A 16579-nucleotide genomic window follows, 5' to 3' on the forward strand; every position below is an offset into this window, starting at 1 on the left:
CAGGGAAGCAAGGACCTTTTGGGAAAGAGAAATAGAAGGAAATTAACACTTTTTACAAAGAAAGTGTTGGAAATTTTAATGGGACTGAAAGCCAATAAATCCCAGGATACAAAAGGAGATTGTCATGGGAATGCTGGATGTGTCAGTGATGTAGAATCATAGAATCTCTAGAGTGTGGAAGCAGGCCATTCAGCCCATCGCATCCACACCAACCCTCCAAAAAGCATCCCAACAACAATGGGGAAAATGTTCAAATCTATTAAAAAGGATTTGATAACAGAACAATTAAAAGATCGCAGTGGTATTACACAAAGTCAATGTGGCTTTATGAATGGGAAACCATGTCTGACAAGCCAACTGGAGAGTTTTAAGGACAAAACTAGAGTAGAGGAGGGGGAACCAGTGGATGTGGTGCAATTGGAATTTAAGAAAGCTTCCGATTAAGTCCCACATAATTGGTTATGGTGCAAAATCAAAGCACATGGGATTAGGGGCAACATGTTGGCATGGACTGAGAACCGATCAGCAGACAGGAAACACAGCAGGAATAAATGCATCATTTTATGAGTGGCAGGCAGTGACTGGTAGACTGCCACAGGGATCAGTGCTTAGGTCCCAACTGTTTACAATATGCATCAACATGTTGGATGAGAGAAGTCAAGTATAATTATTTCAAAGTTTGCTGACAGTACAAGACAAGGTGAAGGTAGTGAAGAGGACATAAAGAGGCTTCTGAGTGGTTTAGACAGGTAGAACGAGTGGGCAAATACATCACAAATGCAGTAGAATGTGGATACATCTGAAATTGTCCACCTTGGTAGGAAAAACAGAATGTGGAAATGCCGATATACAAAAAAGGACCTTGGGGTGTCTGTATACACTAGTCACTAAAAGCAGTTATGAAGGCAATTAACATGCTAGCCTTGACCACAACAGGTTCCAGGAACAGAAACAATAGAGTCGTCTTGCAGCTGTACAGGGTCTTGGTGAGACCACATCTGGAGTACAGTGAGCAGGTTTGTTCTCCTTACCTAATAAAAAGATACAATCGCCACGGAGGGAGAGTAGTGGAGGTTCTCCAGACTGAATCTGCATTCACGGATGCTTAGACGAATGAGAGGGATCACCCTGAAACATTTAAAATTCTGACAAGGCTGGCTACAGGGGAAAGAGGGGTCACTGTTTAAAGACGGAGGGAGCATCAACATACAGAGGGATCGAGGCATACAGGTCCACAGTTCCCTGAAAATGGCCACACAAGTGGATAAGGTGGTCAAGAAGGCACAATGACATGAGATAACGAGGTGTAGAGCTGGATGAACACAGCAGGCCAAGCAGCATCAGAGGAGCAGGAAAGCTGATGTTTCGGGCCGAGGCCCTTCTTCAAAAATGGGGGAGGGGAAGGGGGCTCTGAAATAAATAGGGAGAGAGGGGGAGGCGGATCGAAGATGGATAAAGGAGAAGATAGGTGGAGACGAGACAGACCAGTCAAAGAGGCGGGGATAGAGCTAGTAAAGGTGAGTGTAGGCTCCAGGGAGGACGGACAGGTCAAGGGGGTGGAATGAGGTTAGTAGGTAGGTCGGGGGGTGTGGGCTTGAGGTGGGAGGAGGGGATAGATGGGAGGAAGGACAGGTTAGGGAGGCAGGGACAAGCTGGGCTGGTTTTGGGATGTGGTTGGGGGAGGGGAGATTTTGAAGCTTGAGAAGTCCACATTGATACCAGTGGGCTGCAGGGCTTCCAAGCAGAATATGAATTGCTGATCCTGCAACCTTTGGGTGGCATCGTTGTGGCACTGCAGGAGGCCCAGGATGGACATGTCGTTTGTTAAATGGGAGGGGGAGTTGAAATGGTTCGCGGCTGGGAGGTGCAGTTGTATGTTCCAAACCGAGCGTAGGTGTTCTGCAAAGAGGTGCCCAAGCCTCCGTTTGGTTTCACCACCGAGGCCAGACACCAGCACTCCGACATTTCCTCCTATCACCCCCTTCATCATGAACTCACCCGTGAACACCAAACCATCATCTCCCAACCCTCCGCAACCTCAACACTTCAGGTGACCTCCCACCCACAGCCTCCAACCTCATCGTTCCCCAACCCCGCACCGCCCGCTTCTATCTCCTTCCCAAAATCAACAAACCTGACTGTCCTGGTCAACCCATTGTCTCCGTCTGCTCCTGCCCCACCAAACTAGTCTCCACCTATCTGGGCTCCATCTTCTCCCCCTTGGTCCAGGAATTCCCTACCTACATCCGTGACACCACCCATGCTCTCCACATCCTCCAGAACTTCCAATTCCCTGGTCTCCAACACCTCACCTTTACCATGGAATTCCTGTCCCTATACATCTGCATTCCCCATTCAGATGGCCTAAAGGCTCTCCGCTTCTACCTGTCCCAAAGGCCCGACTATCTCCCCTCCACTGACACCCTCATCCGCCTAGCCGAACTCGCCCTCACCCTCAACAACCTCTCTTTCGATTCCTCCCACTTCCAACAGACTGAGGGGGTGGCCATGGGTACCTGCATGGGCCCAAGCTATGCCTGCCTCTTTGTAGGTTACGTTGAACAACTCCTCTTCCATACCTACAGAGGCCCTAAACCCCATCTCTTCCTCCGTTACATTGATGACTCTATAGGCACCGCCTCATGCTCCCACAAGGAGCTCGAACATTTCATCCACTTCACCAACACCTTCCACCCCAAACTCAAGTTACACTTGGACCATCTCCAATACCTCTCTCTCCTTTCTGGACCTCTCAGTCTCCATCTCCAGCAACCACCTAGAAACCGATATCCATTTCAAGCCCACCAACTCCTACAGCTACCTAGAATATACCTCCTCCCACCCACCTTCCTGAAAAAATGCCATCCCCTATTCCCAATTCCTTTGCCTCCACTGCATCTGCTCCCAGGACGAGGCATTCCACTCCCGTGCATCCCAGGTGTCCTCGTTTTTCAAGGACCGCAACATCCCTCCCCCCCCCTCCAGCAGTCGAGAACGCCCTTGACTGTGTCTCCCGCAACTCAACTCTCACACCCTCTCCCCGCAATAACAAACAAAACAGAATCCCCCTCGTCCTCACGTCCCACTCCACCAACCTCCGGATCAAACACATCATCCTCCGACACTTCCACTATCTGCAATCCGACCCCACCACCAAAGACAATTTTCCCTCCCCACCCTTATCTGCCTTCTGGAGGGACCACTCTCTCCGTGACTCCCTTGTCTGCTCCACACTCCTGTCCAGTCCCATCACACCCGGCACTTTTCCCTGCAATTGCAGGAAGTGCTACACCTGCCCCCACACCTCCTCCCTCACCCCAATCCCGGGCCCCAAGAAAACTTTCCACATCAAGCAGATGTTCACCTGCACATCTGCCAATGTGGTATACTGCATTCGCTGTACCCGGTGTGGCTTCCTCTACATTGGGGAAACCAAGCGGAGGCTTGGGGACCGCTTTGCAGAGCACCTACGATCAGTTCACACTAAACAACTGCACCTCCCAGTCGTAAACCATTTCAATGCCCCCTCCCATTTCGCAGACGACATGCCCATCCCGGATCTGCTGCAGTGCCACAAGGATGCTACCTGAAGGTTGCAGGAACAGCAACTCATATTCCGCCTGGGAACCCTGCAGCCCAATGGTATCAATGTGGACTTCACCAGCTTCAAAATCTATCCTCCCCCTACCGCATCCCAAAAGCAGCCCAGCTCGTCCCTGCCTCTCTAACCTGTCCTTTCACCTATCCCCTCCTCCTACCTCAAGCCCCACCCCATCTCTTACCTACTAACCTCATCCCACCCCCTTGACCTGTCTGTCCTCCCTGGACTGACCTATCTCCTCCCTACCTTCCTCCCTGGACTGACCTATCTCCTCCCTACCTCCCCAACTACACTCACCTTTACTCTTTGACCGGTCTGTCTCTCCACCTATCTTCTCCTCTATTCATCTTCTATCCGCCTCCCTCTCTCTCCCTATTTATTTCAGAACCCTTTTACCCTCCCCCATTTCTGAAGAAGGGTCTAGGTCTGAAACATCAGCTTTCTTGCTCCTCTGATGCTGCTTGGCCTGCTGTGCTTCATCCAGCTCCACACTTTGTTATCTCAGATTCTCCAATATCTGCAGTTCCTACTATCTCTGAGGCATATGGCATGCTTGCTTTCATCAGTTAGGGAATAGAGTATAGAAATGGGCAAGTCATGTTGTAGCTGTATGCAACTTTATATAGGCTATACTTGGCCTGACATTCATTCTGAGGAAGTGTCACCCGACCTGAAATGTTAACTCTGATTTCTTTCCACAGATGTTGCCAGACCCACTCAGCTTTTCAGCAATTTCTGTTTTTGCTTTGGAACAGTGTGTACAGTTCTGGTCACCACACCTCCAGACGGATGTGGAAGTTTCAGAGAGGCTACAGAAAATATTTATCAGGATGTTGCCTGGTTGGGAATGTATTAGCTATGAAGACAGATTGGACAAATCTGGTTTGTTTTCTTGCGAACATCGAAGGATGAGGGGTAACCTGATAGAAATTCACAAAACTGTGAGACTTGGGTGGAATGGATGGGTGGAATCTTCTTCCAAGGTTGGAAATGTCAATTACAAGGGGACATAGGTTTAAGACAATAAGACGAAAAGTTGAAAGGAGATGTGAAAGGCAAGTTTTGCTTTTAAAACACAGATGGTGATAAGTGCCTGGAATATGCAGTCAGATTTAAGAGGTATCTTGACAGATACACAAAAAGGCAGAGAATACAGGAATACAGACTGTGTAGAGGCAAAAAGGATTTTACTTTAGAGAGGTATCACACATAAGCACAGTCTTAGTGGGCTGAAGGGCCTGCTGCCAAGCTGTATGTTTCTTGTTCTTCGGTAGACCATTTAGGACTGAGATGAGGAAACATTTTTTCACTCAAATGCTAGTGAAACTGCAAAATTCTTTCACACAGAAGTCTGTAGGGATAAAGTCGCTGAATATTAAAGGAGGTGCGAAAACAGTGCTATGGGATATGGGGAGAAAGCTGAGATGGAGGATCAACCACAATCATATTCAATGGCAGAGGGGGCTTGAAGGGCTGAATGGCCTCTTCCTGCTGCTATTTTTCATGTTGTTGTGTAGATCCAAACACGGCTGAAGGAAATGAATGTTAATCATCCTCAGGAACATTCAGACACTGGTCTCGGTTCAATTCTCAATGGTACAGTGTGAATCGTGTAAATCAGATTGGGGACTTGGCTATTGCTAAAAGAGCAGACAGCGGTTTAGAATGAGTTTGAGGAAAGGAAGGTTTTGGACCCTATGCTAGGGAGATGGATTTGATAACCTACTATTTACAGATGCAAATAAAGGAGTCAAAGAGTTTTCTTGGAAGAGATGTTATATTGGACTCGGAACGTTAATTATTTCTCTCCACAAATGCTGCCAGACCTGCTGGGTGTCTCCAGCATTGTTGACTTTTTTTAATTTCAGATTTCCAGAATCTGCAGTATTTTGCTTTTAATTAAAAGGAGTGAGAAGGAGCAGGCAGCCTCGGCGCTGGCATATACACACACACACGCCCAGCGGAGATATTTCATGTACTGATGGCAATATCAGTTTAAAGCACTCACCAACATTGCTCATCACAGAACTAGTAAAAAAACAAAGCTGGTAATTCCATTAATTATTTGAACTATGCCCAAGCTGGATCAGAATTAGCACCATTCCCACAGTGTTTTACACTGACAAAGATCTGATCTCACTCTATGTCAGCAGGCAATCTGCATACACAGCCATATCCTGACAGGGCCTCAACCTTAGAATATTGTTGTCTTAAAAAGAATCCCAATTTTCCCTGTCCTTTCTGCAAGTCATTTTTAAACATAATCCTCTCAGGCTTATAAGATAAAGAGAGACTTGCATTTACATTAATAAACTGAAATGTTGGAAAGCTCCGCTGATCCTCTCAGTATCTGAGGAGAGACAAACAGAAACCTCGTTCTGACGGATGGCGATCTGACCTGAAACAAAGGCTGCCTGCCCTGCTGTGTTTCTCTTAGTTTGAATCTCCAGTATCAAGCTGTTGTCCTTCCCCTAAACTTACACTGCTCACAACCAGATGTCTCAAACTGCTTTAACAATAAATTAACTGTTTCTAATGTTCACTTGTTGTGAGAATGGAAGAAATGCAGTTGCTTATTTGCGCTCAGCCCAGTCTGTCACAAACAGCAGTGTGAAGATGGTCAGATCATTTGGATTTCGTTGGGATGTTGACTGCATTAAATATTGGCTGGGAACATGCTTACACTGGTGCCCATCTTGGGTACCTCATCCAACTATCTATTCAGTGAAACCACATGGCACAGCATCATCCCATTCTAACCAAGAAGCACAGACTAATGGAAGGGTTTGGAGGGATGGGGCCAAATGCTGGCAAATGGGACTGTATTTACATCGGATACCTGGTTGGCATGGACAAGTTGGACCGAAGGGTCTGTTTTTGTGCTGTACAGCTCTTTGGTTTTTGCAGACTAATGCACAGAGATTGAAACCTGATGAACTCCTCAACATTCTCATCCCAGCAGCAGCCACAGGCAAGCTGGACTGACAACATCCTGATCTCTGTGATTTTGATGGATGCAGTCACTGAGTCTTGTTTTAACAAAAGCCAGTGCGATTTGCCAGTGGGATTCTTCATGCTGATTTCAACATAACCCATGACCTTTGTACCTTTTAATGGAAACCAATTCAATGAGCTTTAAAAAAAAATGCAATATTACCCTCGGGGCCAATCCCGCACCCGAGGGTTGACACAGATTCTCTTTATCCAAACTCTCACATCACATGATCCTCCAGAGCTTTAACATGATTTGCATAAATCGTGCAAATTACAAAGGTGCAGGAGAGGGCAAAACACAAAGTAATAAGTACAGGGACAAACAGAGGGGACGAGGAGACGAGGGGACGAGGGGATGAGAGAGCACAAAATTTAGCAAGCCAAGATAATCATCTCAGCAAATCCTACCATGGGATCATTGAACTGCCTTCATAGAATTTTTTCCTTCTATCCGTAAGTGTTTTTTAGTCTGTAGATACGAGAGAGGAGGAGCAGGGGGCATGTTAGAAAGGTGGTAAGAGTTTGAATAAATTTAACTACTAGAGTTATATGTTGACAGATCATAAATGGTTTACCTGGAGCTTAAATCTGTGTATTTGTAATTAATAGTCAGATCATTCTTGTTAAATACAGCAACTTGTTCTGTGCTTTTTGCCAACCTGGGTCTAAAAGTCAGGTAAATCAGGAAATTTTGAGAACTTTCATAAAATCGTTAACTTTTGTGATGACTCTGGGAATAGTAGGGCTTGATTTTCTAATGCACTACACCAGCGAGGCCCAAGTGTCATCACCACAAACATTAAAAAGTCAAAGCCCACATTTTCCTCATGATATTGAAACAATGTGTTTAGGAATTATACTGGCTAACATAGCTGAAAAATGGCCTTACTGCCTGCTGCTGCTTCTAACTGCTCTGATCTCGTAATTACACGGTGTGAAGCTGGATGAACACAGCTGGCTAAGCAGCATCAGAGAAGCAGGAAAGCTTGACGTTTCGGGTCGGGACCCTGCTCTTGTCAGTCTGCTATGTTGTTTATAACTACACCTCAACATCAATCATCTAACTCTACCCAGATCAACTCCTCATTCTGCTGCCCCCTGAATGGACTTCTCTAATGGGCCAAAGTATTGACATTTTCTGGATATTGTTACTTTTTTAGAGATTTCTATTTTCATGCACCCCTTCATTTATCATCATCATCATCATCATCATCATCATCATCATCACCACCACTTGGGCTCTGCCTGAAGGTAGGTCTTTGATCATTTTTCTTTATGTCTCTTTATCCTCTTCTAGTTTTTTCACTTCGCAATAACTTGCTTCAATTTTCAAGCCATCCAACAGCAATATTCCAAGATAATAAAATGTGAGGCAGGATGAACACAGCAGGCCAAGCAGCATCACAGGAGCACAAAAGCTGACGTTTCGGGCCTAGACCCTTCATCAGAGCTCTAGGGTCTAGGCCCGAAACGTCAGCTTTTGTGCTCCTGAGATGCTGCTGGGCCTGCTGTGTTCATCCAGCCTCACATTTTATTATCTTGGAATTCTCCAGCATCTGCAGTTCCCATTATCTCCAACATCAATATTCCCTTCTTTTCTCATCATCCTTTGACTTGAAATCTTCCGTCCAGAACATCTCAGTCCATTTCCTCGTAAAATGTACCCTGCCCAATATCTCTTCCAGATTACATTCAGAAAAGTTTTGTTCAGTCACTTTGGACGGCACTTTATTCATTTTGCTTTGCCTCAAATGATCTTTTCCGATTTCCTCCAAACTCACATTTCCAAGGCATTTAGTCAACTACCCCTTTCTGTGCAGTTCAAATCTCACATCCACTCAAAGCACTCTGAATGAAACCCTTTACAAATCACTTCATGTTTATTCAACCTCCTGTTCAGTAACTGTCTCTTCTTACCAAACAGCCTCTCTAAATACAAGGATAACAACAAACTCTACTATCTCTCTGAATACAATCCTTGTTCTAGTTCTTTGTTGCACCTTCTATCTGCAGGATACTTCTTGATGCCTTTGAAATGCACATTGTGCCGGTTTTGTCAGTGATCATTTCCATTCTAACGTTCAGGTCTGATGTTAATGATCTTTGCACTCGTTTGCCTCTGATCTTCCTCCTGTGTTTACAGATGACAAAGCATTTTAAGCAGATCATGCTTATGTCATCATTCACCTCCAACTTTAAACAGCAGCTTGCCTCTTCAAACCTGTGTATGATCATTACCTCTGCAGCCTAACACAAACAAGCCCCATTACAATGTGAGATAATAAAATGTGAGGCTGGATGAACACAGCAGACCAAGCAGCATCTCAGGAGCACAACAGCTGACGTTTCGGGCCTAGACCCTTCATCAGAGAGGGGGATGGGGAGAGGGAACTGGAATAAATAGGGAGAGAGGGGGAGGCGGACCGAAGATGGAGAGAAAAGAAGATAGGTGGAGAGGAGAGTATAGGTGGGGAGGTAGGGAGGGGATAGGTCAGTCCAGGGAAGACAGACAGGTCAAGGAGGTGGGATGAGGTTAGTAGGTAGGAGATGGAGGTGCGGCTTGGGGTGGGAGGTGCGGGATGGGTGAGAGGAAGAACAGGTTAGGGAGGCAGAGACAGGTTGGACTGGTTTTGGGATGCAGTGGGTGGAGGGGAAGAGCTGGGCTGGCTGTGTGGTGCAGTGGGGGGAGGGGACGAACTGGGCTGGTTTTGAGATGCGGTGGGGGAAGGGGAGATTTTGAAGCTGGTGAAGTCCACATTGATACCATTGGGCTGCAGGGTTCCCAAGCGGAATATGAGTTGCTGTTCCTGCAACCTTTGGGTGGCATCATTGTGGCACTGCAGGAGGCCCATGATGGACATGTCATCTAAAGAATGGGAGGGGAGTGGAAATGGTTTGCGACTAGGAGGTGCAGTTGTTTATTGCGAACCGAGCGGGGGTGTTCTGCGGAGCGGTCCCCAAGCCTCCACTTGGTTTCACCAATGTAGAGGAAGCCACACCGGGTACAATGGATATGGTATACCACATTGGCAGATGTGCAGGTGAACCTCTGCTTAATATGGAAAGTCATCTTGGGGCCTGGGATAGGCGTGAGGGAGGAGGTGTGGGGGCAAGGGTAGCACTTCCTGTGGTTGCAGGGGAAGGTGCCAGGTGTGGTGGGGATGGAGGGCAGTGTGGAGCGAACAAGGGAGTCATGAAGAGAGTGGTCTCTCCAGAAAGCAGACAAGGGTGGGGATGGAAAAATGTCTTGGGTGGTGGGGTCGGATTGTAGATGGCGGAAATGTCGGAGGATGATGCGTTGTATCCGGAGGTTGGTGGGGTTAGGGTTACCCGCAACACATCCCTCACACCCTGCCCCCGCCACAACCGCCCAAAGAGGATCCCCTCGTTCTCACACACCGCCATCATCCTCCGACACTTCCGCCATCTACAATCCGACCCCACCACCCAAGACATGTTTCCATCCCCACCCTTGTCTGCTTTCCGGAGAGACCACTCTCTCCATGACTCCCTTGTTCGCCCCACACTGCCCTCCAACCCCACCACACCTGGCACCTTCCCCTGCAACCGCAGGAAGTGCTACACTTGCCCCCACACCTCCTCCCTCACCCCTATCCCAGGCCCCAAGATGACTTTCCATATTAAGCAGAGGTTCACCTGCACATCTGCCAATGTGGTATACCGTATTCATTGTACCCGGTGTGGCTTCCTCTACATTGGGGAAACCAAGCGGAGGCTTGGGGACCGCTTTGCAGAACACCTCCGCTCAGTTCGCAATAAACAACTGCACCTCCCAGTCGCAAACCATTTCCACTCCCCCTCCCATTCTTTAGATGACATGTCCATCATGGGCCTCCTGCAGTGCCACAATGATGCCACCCAAAGGTTGCAGGAACAGCAACTCATATTCCGCTTGGGAACCCTGCAGCCCAATGGTATCAATGTGGACTTCACCAGCTTCAAAATCTCCCCTTCCCCCATCGCATCCCTAAACCAGCCCAGTTCGTCCCCTCCCCCCACTGCACCACACAACCAGCCCAGATCTTCCCCTCCACCCATTGCATCCCAAAACCAGTCCAACCTGTCTCTGCCTCCCTAACCTGTTCTTCCTCTCACCCATCCCTTTCTCCCACCCCAAGCCGCACCTCCATCTCCTACCTACTAACCTCATCCCACCTCCTTGACCTGTCCGTCTTCCCTGGACTGACCTATCCCCTCCCTACCTCCCCACCTATACTCTCCTCTCCACCTATCTTCTTTTATCTCCATCTTCGGTCCGCCTCCTCCTCTCTCCCTATTTATTCCAGAACCCTCACCCCATCCCCCTCTCTGATGAAGGGTCTAGGCCCGAAACGTCAGCTGTTGTGCTCCCGAGATGCTGCTTGGCCTGCTGTGTTCATCCAGCCTCACATTTTATTATCTTGGATTCTCCAGCATCTGCAGTTCCCATTATCACCATCACAATGTGATATGCTTTGTTCTGACAGTTTGTCTGCATTTAGCTCAAAGCTTCTGTGTTAAAGGCAGACAGGAAATAAAACATCAATGACATTCAAAACTCTTAAATGAAGTTATGGCCAAATCATTTATCACGGTTAAAGCAGATCAGGAACACACTTTCCTGAAACCAGAGCAAGGTGAACTAATGTACAGAAGCAGCCAATTAGCTTCAATACATAATGGCCCTCCCTCACAGCAGCAACCCCCATACAAGCTGAGTATAATCTATACTTTTAATTTGTGTAAGAATCAATCTTTCCAGGGGACAGCACAGCCTAAAACGTTTTTTGTAAATGATATGGATGGAAGAATAGCAGTACCTATTAATAGGTGCAAGACCAGATATTTATGAAGATCTGTAAAGCAACCCTTTCCCAATTATTAATTGAAATATTTATAAGGAAAATATCACTGGGCTAAGCTGTCTCTCAAATAAACAGTCAGGAGCTAGACTGGAACATTCGGATATCCATCTCAGAAAATAAATTACAATCCTCCACGTGAACCCCACCTTCAGCTATCGATGCCCACCATTAGCTAAGTCAGTCATCTGAACTCATCATGTTTAGTAAGCGGGTGAGGATTTTATCAAACCTAGCCTCCCCTTAGTGAGCTGATTCCATTACAGTCATCATGGAGTCCTGCTTTAAGAAGTAGAAACACAAACACCTCACACACAGCAATGTGAAAGCAGGTCAAAGCACAGCCAATATTTCTGTTTCTATAAAATGTAACCCTCCGTAAGAGCACACTAACACTATCAACTGCTTCAACTGGGCACTTTCAAAACAGCTTTGATAAATCTGAAACAGCTGTTGGAAAAAAATAAATTCGGCCGTCACCACAGGAAATATGTGGTGAATGATCAGACACCATTAACTGCGAAATCTATACTTTCCACAATAAGCCTTTAACTCAATATGGAATTCTGGACAAGAATACAAAATATGCAAATCACAGAATTGCTACAGTACAGGAAAAGACCATTTAATCCGCCATCTGCATGTTGGATCTCTGCAAGCGCAATTCAATAAAATGCACGCCTGCAGTCCTTCAAATTTCTCCAGATTATTATCCAACCTTCTTTACAGCCATGATTGAGGGGTCTAGTGGTACAGCAGTAGTGTCCTACCTCTCAGCCAGGAGGCACCAGAGGTGAATAATAAACCCTCAGCTGGGTTGTGAGAAAATATCTCCAAATCTTCCCTTACACTGAGCTCTGTTAACAAGTTCCTAATGTCTTATTTAAGAAAAAGTGATCTTGTGGTGTAGTGGTAGAGTCCCTACCTGTCACGTTCCACCTGGCCTGTTTGCAATTTGTAATAATATAACAGAGCCATTCTGTCCACTGACTTAACTCCACCATTCATTCAATGAGATCACAGCTGATGTGATCATCCTCAACTCCACTTTCTTGCCTTTTCTCCCTCTAAGTCTCAATTCCCTTAAAACTTTGTCTCTCTCAGCCTTGAATACACTGAATTACACAGCCTCTACAATCCTCTGTGGTAAAGAATTCCACAGATTTACTTCAGTTCAAGGGCAGTTAGGGATTGGGTGATGAATACTGGCATTGCCGGGGATGAGTGCCAAATGCATAAATAAAAAAAACAGCAACAATGAAGGAGCTGCAATAAATTTCCAAGTCAGATGCAGAATTGGAGTTTTCTACTCGAGAGAGCTGTGGACATGCAGTTACACAGTCTATTTAAGGAAAGATGTTGAGACTGTTGGGCTCTGAAGGATTGAGTAGAAAACAAACGCCCCTTCCTTAAATTATTCATGTTTAAAGCTCCCTCTGAAAGGAGGTCACTAGTCCTTAATTTTGGTCAATATTATTCGATTTAACATATTAGTCTCCATTATCCTGTTCAGTCCTCAAACAAAAAAGAACAATTTGTTCATTCGTTTAATGAACAAAGCCAACAGCCAGGAACGCCCAGTCCAGTTGCCAGGCAGTAACACTTCAATAACGTGTCGACATTACATTAGAGAGGTGTAGTTCTTTGATAAAGTAGAATAGCCTTAATATTGAGTTAGTATCAGGCACTTGGTTGAGGAAGTGAGGAACAAAAGCAGCTATTCATGCTCTCACCTGTTGCTGCTTGTGTTTACACACCACCTCACGATGTCTGATCATCAAGAGTACACAACTGCCTCACTTCCTTTCAAGCCTCAAAAGAACATTTTGTTCTTAAAAAGGTTATCCTACAAATTGCTTTTCTGACTTCATAGCAAATCTGAATTACAATCCATCATAAATCACAGTTGGCCGTACTTTGAATTTTCTCACTGATTTAATCCTTTAATTTTTCTTCTTTTTCATTAGCATTGTGATCTATTAGGTAGACTTACATTCACACACTGTTTAAATAGAAAATATAAAAAGGAATGGAATACAACGCAGGAATATCTACTTTAGGAACATTTTCTCATGTGAAGCAACATTGAGACAACAGAACTGTCATGAATTAATCCAATGTTTCATTACAAAGGGCATCAATGCTTTCCATTTCTGACACCATTTTGAATTTTGTTATTGAGATTAGATCTTTCAAACAAAAAACGTTGATTCTGGTGTTAGTTCACAACTATATCTGTTCAAACTCAAAAATTCTAACCAACTAATAACCTGGTTCAAGGTTTTCTTTAAATTTTATTCCAGTGTCTGTCACATCACACACACCAACATCATCTTCAAACTGCACCGAGGGTAGGCGTGTCAAACCCACCTTCAAAATCCCTGAAACACCTGCGAAAATCCAAATACAGAGACGACTAGTTGCCACTTTGAGTAGGATGGACAGCATTGAGGACCTACTCCACCAATCACAGGTTTGCCTTAACTCATGAGATAAGGTGTAGAGCTGCATGAATGTGTAAGTTTCCGTTATCCTGTTCAGTCTCTCTCCATAGCTGAATCACACAAAATCTGGGTTTTCTGATGTCGACAGGATGAGTAAATTAGACTTATACACTCAGGAACTTACAGAGAAGACAAGATCTTGTTGAAAGAGAAAGATTTTGAAGGATCTTGAGAAATTAGAATCCAAGTGGCTGCTCCCCTTTGCTGCAGGAACCAGAAGGTGGAGGAGGGCAGATCACAGTATCGCAATAAAGGAATGATCAATTAGGACTAAGATGAAGAGAAACTCTTTTCCCCCCTTCCTGATCTTCCTGAACGGAGGAACCAGCTCAGGGCTGAGCATCCATTCCTGCTTACATATGTTGTTATGTTTGTAAGAACAGTAATGAAATGTTACGGAAACACATTTAAATGTGCACTAATACGATAAGACCAATTTCTAAGCTGGTGATTTAGCATGAATACTTGTCACACATTTCTTTAAATCAAATTCTTCACAGACTGCTCAAGGAATTTTTACTCACTAATCCCTGAAAGTAGGTGGCTTCAGTCAAATCTCAATATTGCAGAAAGGACTGTCTGTCTTTTCTCACTTTTAGGACAAGGCTCTGGACTTCCCTTCGGTTGCCCTACACTAACTGGTAGGTCACTGCAGTAGCTGCCGTCTGCCTCTGCCAGACAGTCAACCCAAAAGGTTTCCCTGTCTTTACCACCTCTCATCAGGAAGAGTGAAAGGCTGACAATCCCCTTGCTCACCACATTACAAACACACCTTGCATGGGCAACATAATTCCTGGTGTGGGACCTGAACTTTAACTTTCTGGTCTGGGGTGGGGACATTACCCACTGCACCACAAGGCCTCCTGCTGAAAAGGTTTTTTAAAAAAATAGTAATTTTCATCATTAGTTTAGCCATATCAAGATCAACTAAATTAGGACCACCATTTTGACCACAAACAAAAATCAAGATGCAGAGGATCAATTCCACTGTATTGTCACTGATGGATCATGGAAATAAAAAAAAAGTAGATATTAGCAACCAGAGAGAGAAATACCTGCTGAAAGAACATGATAGTTAAGAGAGGAACAAGGGTTCAGGGAGCAGAAACCAGTTAGGTCAAAGGGTTCGTTTCTGTGCTTAGCAGTCTATGTAAATGAATTCAGTATTCAATTGAACTGGATTGCTCAGGATCTCTCATACCATTAGCTTCTATCTATCTTACCTGCCTCTCACCAACTTAGTATATACAAACCAAGGGTGGATCTGTGTACTTTTTTTAAACAAACAAGTTGTACACAGAACCACCTTCAACTGCATACAAATTTAAAGCAGCTCTTTGCCAACATACAGCCACATATCACTGTTTAGCAATCAGGCACTTACTGTAATTTCCACCATTCTTCACTTTTGCTTGGGAACCTGTGGACAGAGGTGCCAGCAGCCCTTCATTTGAAGTAGAAATAAATAAATAGATCATATTTTGGTCACTTTGTGTCATGGTTTTTAAAAGACAGTTTCCCAAAGCTTCCACTCCAGTGTTTACACCTACATTTTCATTGGCCAATAGCTGGAAATGTGGATGAGGCTGGATAGCTCTCAGCCATGAGCTTGAGGCTCAGTTGGAAATTGGCAGGTACGACATTGTGGGGATAACTGAGACGTGGCTTCAAGTGGATAGGGCCTTGGAAATGCATATTCAAGGCTAAATGTGCTATTGAAAGGACAGACTGACGGGCAGAGGGGGTGGGGTGGCCCTGTTGGTGAGGAATGACATTCGGTCCCTTGCGAGGGGGTACACAGAATCAGGAGATGTAGAGTCAGTATGGATAGAGCTGAGGAATTCTAAGGGTAGAAAGACCCTAGTGGGAGTTATCTACAGACCCCCAAACAGTAGTCTGGATGTAGGGTGTAAGTTGAAATTGGCCTGTCACAATGGTATTACTACAGTTGTTATGGGGGATTTCAACATGCAGGTACACTGGGAGAATCAGGACGGTACTGGACCCCAAGAAAGAGTGCCTCCGAGATGGATTCTTGGAGCAGCTGGTACTGGAGCCTACCAGGGAGAAGGCAATTCTGGATCTGGTGTTGTGCAATGAACCAGATTTGATCAGGGACCTCAAAGTGAAAGAGCCATTAGGAGGTAGTGACCATAACATGATAAGTTTTAATCTGCAATTTGAGAGGGAGAAGGGAGAATCCGAAGTGTCAGTATTGCAGTTGAACAAAGGGAACTATGGAGCTATGAGGGAGGACCTGGCCAAAGTTCAATGCTCAATACCCTAGCAGGGATGGCAGTGGAACAACAATGGCAGGTATTTCTGGATATAATGCAGAAGGTGCAGGATCAGTTCATTCCAAAGAGGAAGAAAGATCCTAAGGGGAGGCAGGGGTGGACGAGGGAAGTTAAGGGCTGTATAAAGATTAAAAAAAAGTATAACATAGCAAAGATGAGCCGGAAGCCGGAGGGGGTGGGAAAGTTTTAAAGAGCAACAGAGGATAACTAAAAAGGCAATACATGGAGAAAAAATGAGGTACAAAGGCACACTGGCCAAAAATATAAAGGGGGATAGTAAAAGCTTTTTTAGGTATGTGAAAAGAAAAAAAATGGTTAAGA

At 45.3% G+C, this 16579-nt stretch overlaps 1 protein-coding gene across 4 annotated transcripts in view; it reads right to left on the bottom strand.

Moving 5' to 3' along the window:
- The window catches only part of LOC125465033 (uncharacterized protein KIAA1522 homolog), a 201625-nt gene that overhangs the window by 108980 nt on the left and 76066 nt on the right, over positions 1–16579 (bottom strand). The window lies entirely within an intron of this gene.

Source organism: Stegostoma tigrinum, chromosome 24, assembly GCF_030684315.1.
Source record: "Stegostoma tigrinum isolate sSteTig4 chromosome 24, sSteTig4.hap1, whole genome shotgun sequence".
Classification (NCBI taxonomy): Eukaryota; Metazoa; Chordata; class Chondrichthyes; order Orectolobiformes; family Stegostomatidae; genus Stegostoma; species Stegostoma tigrinum.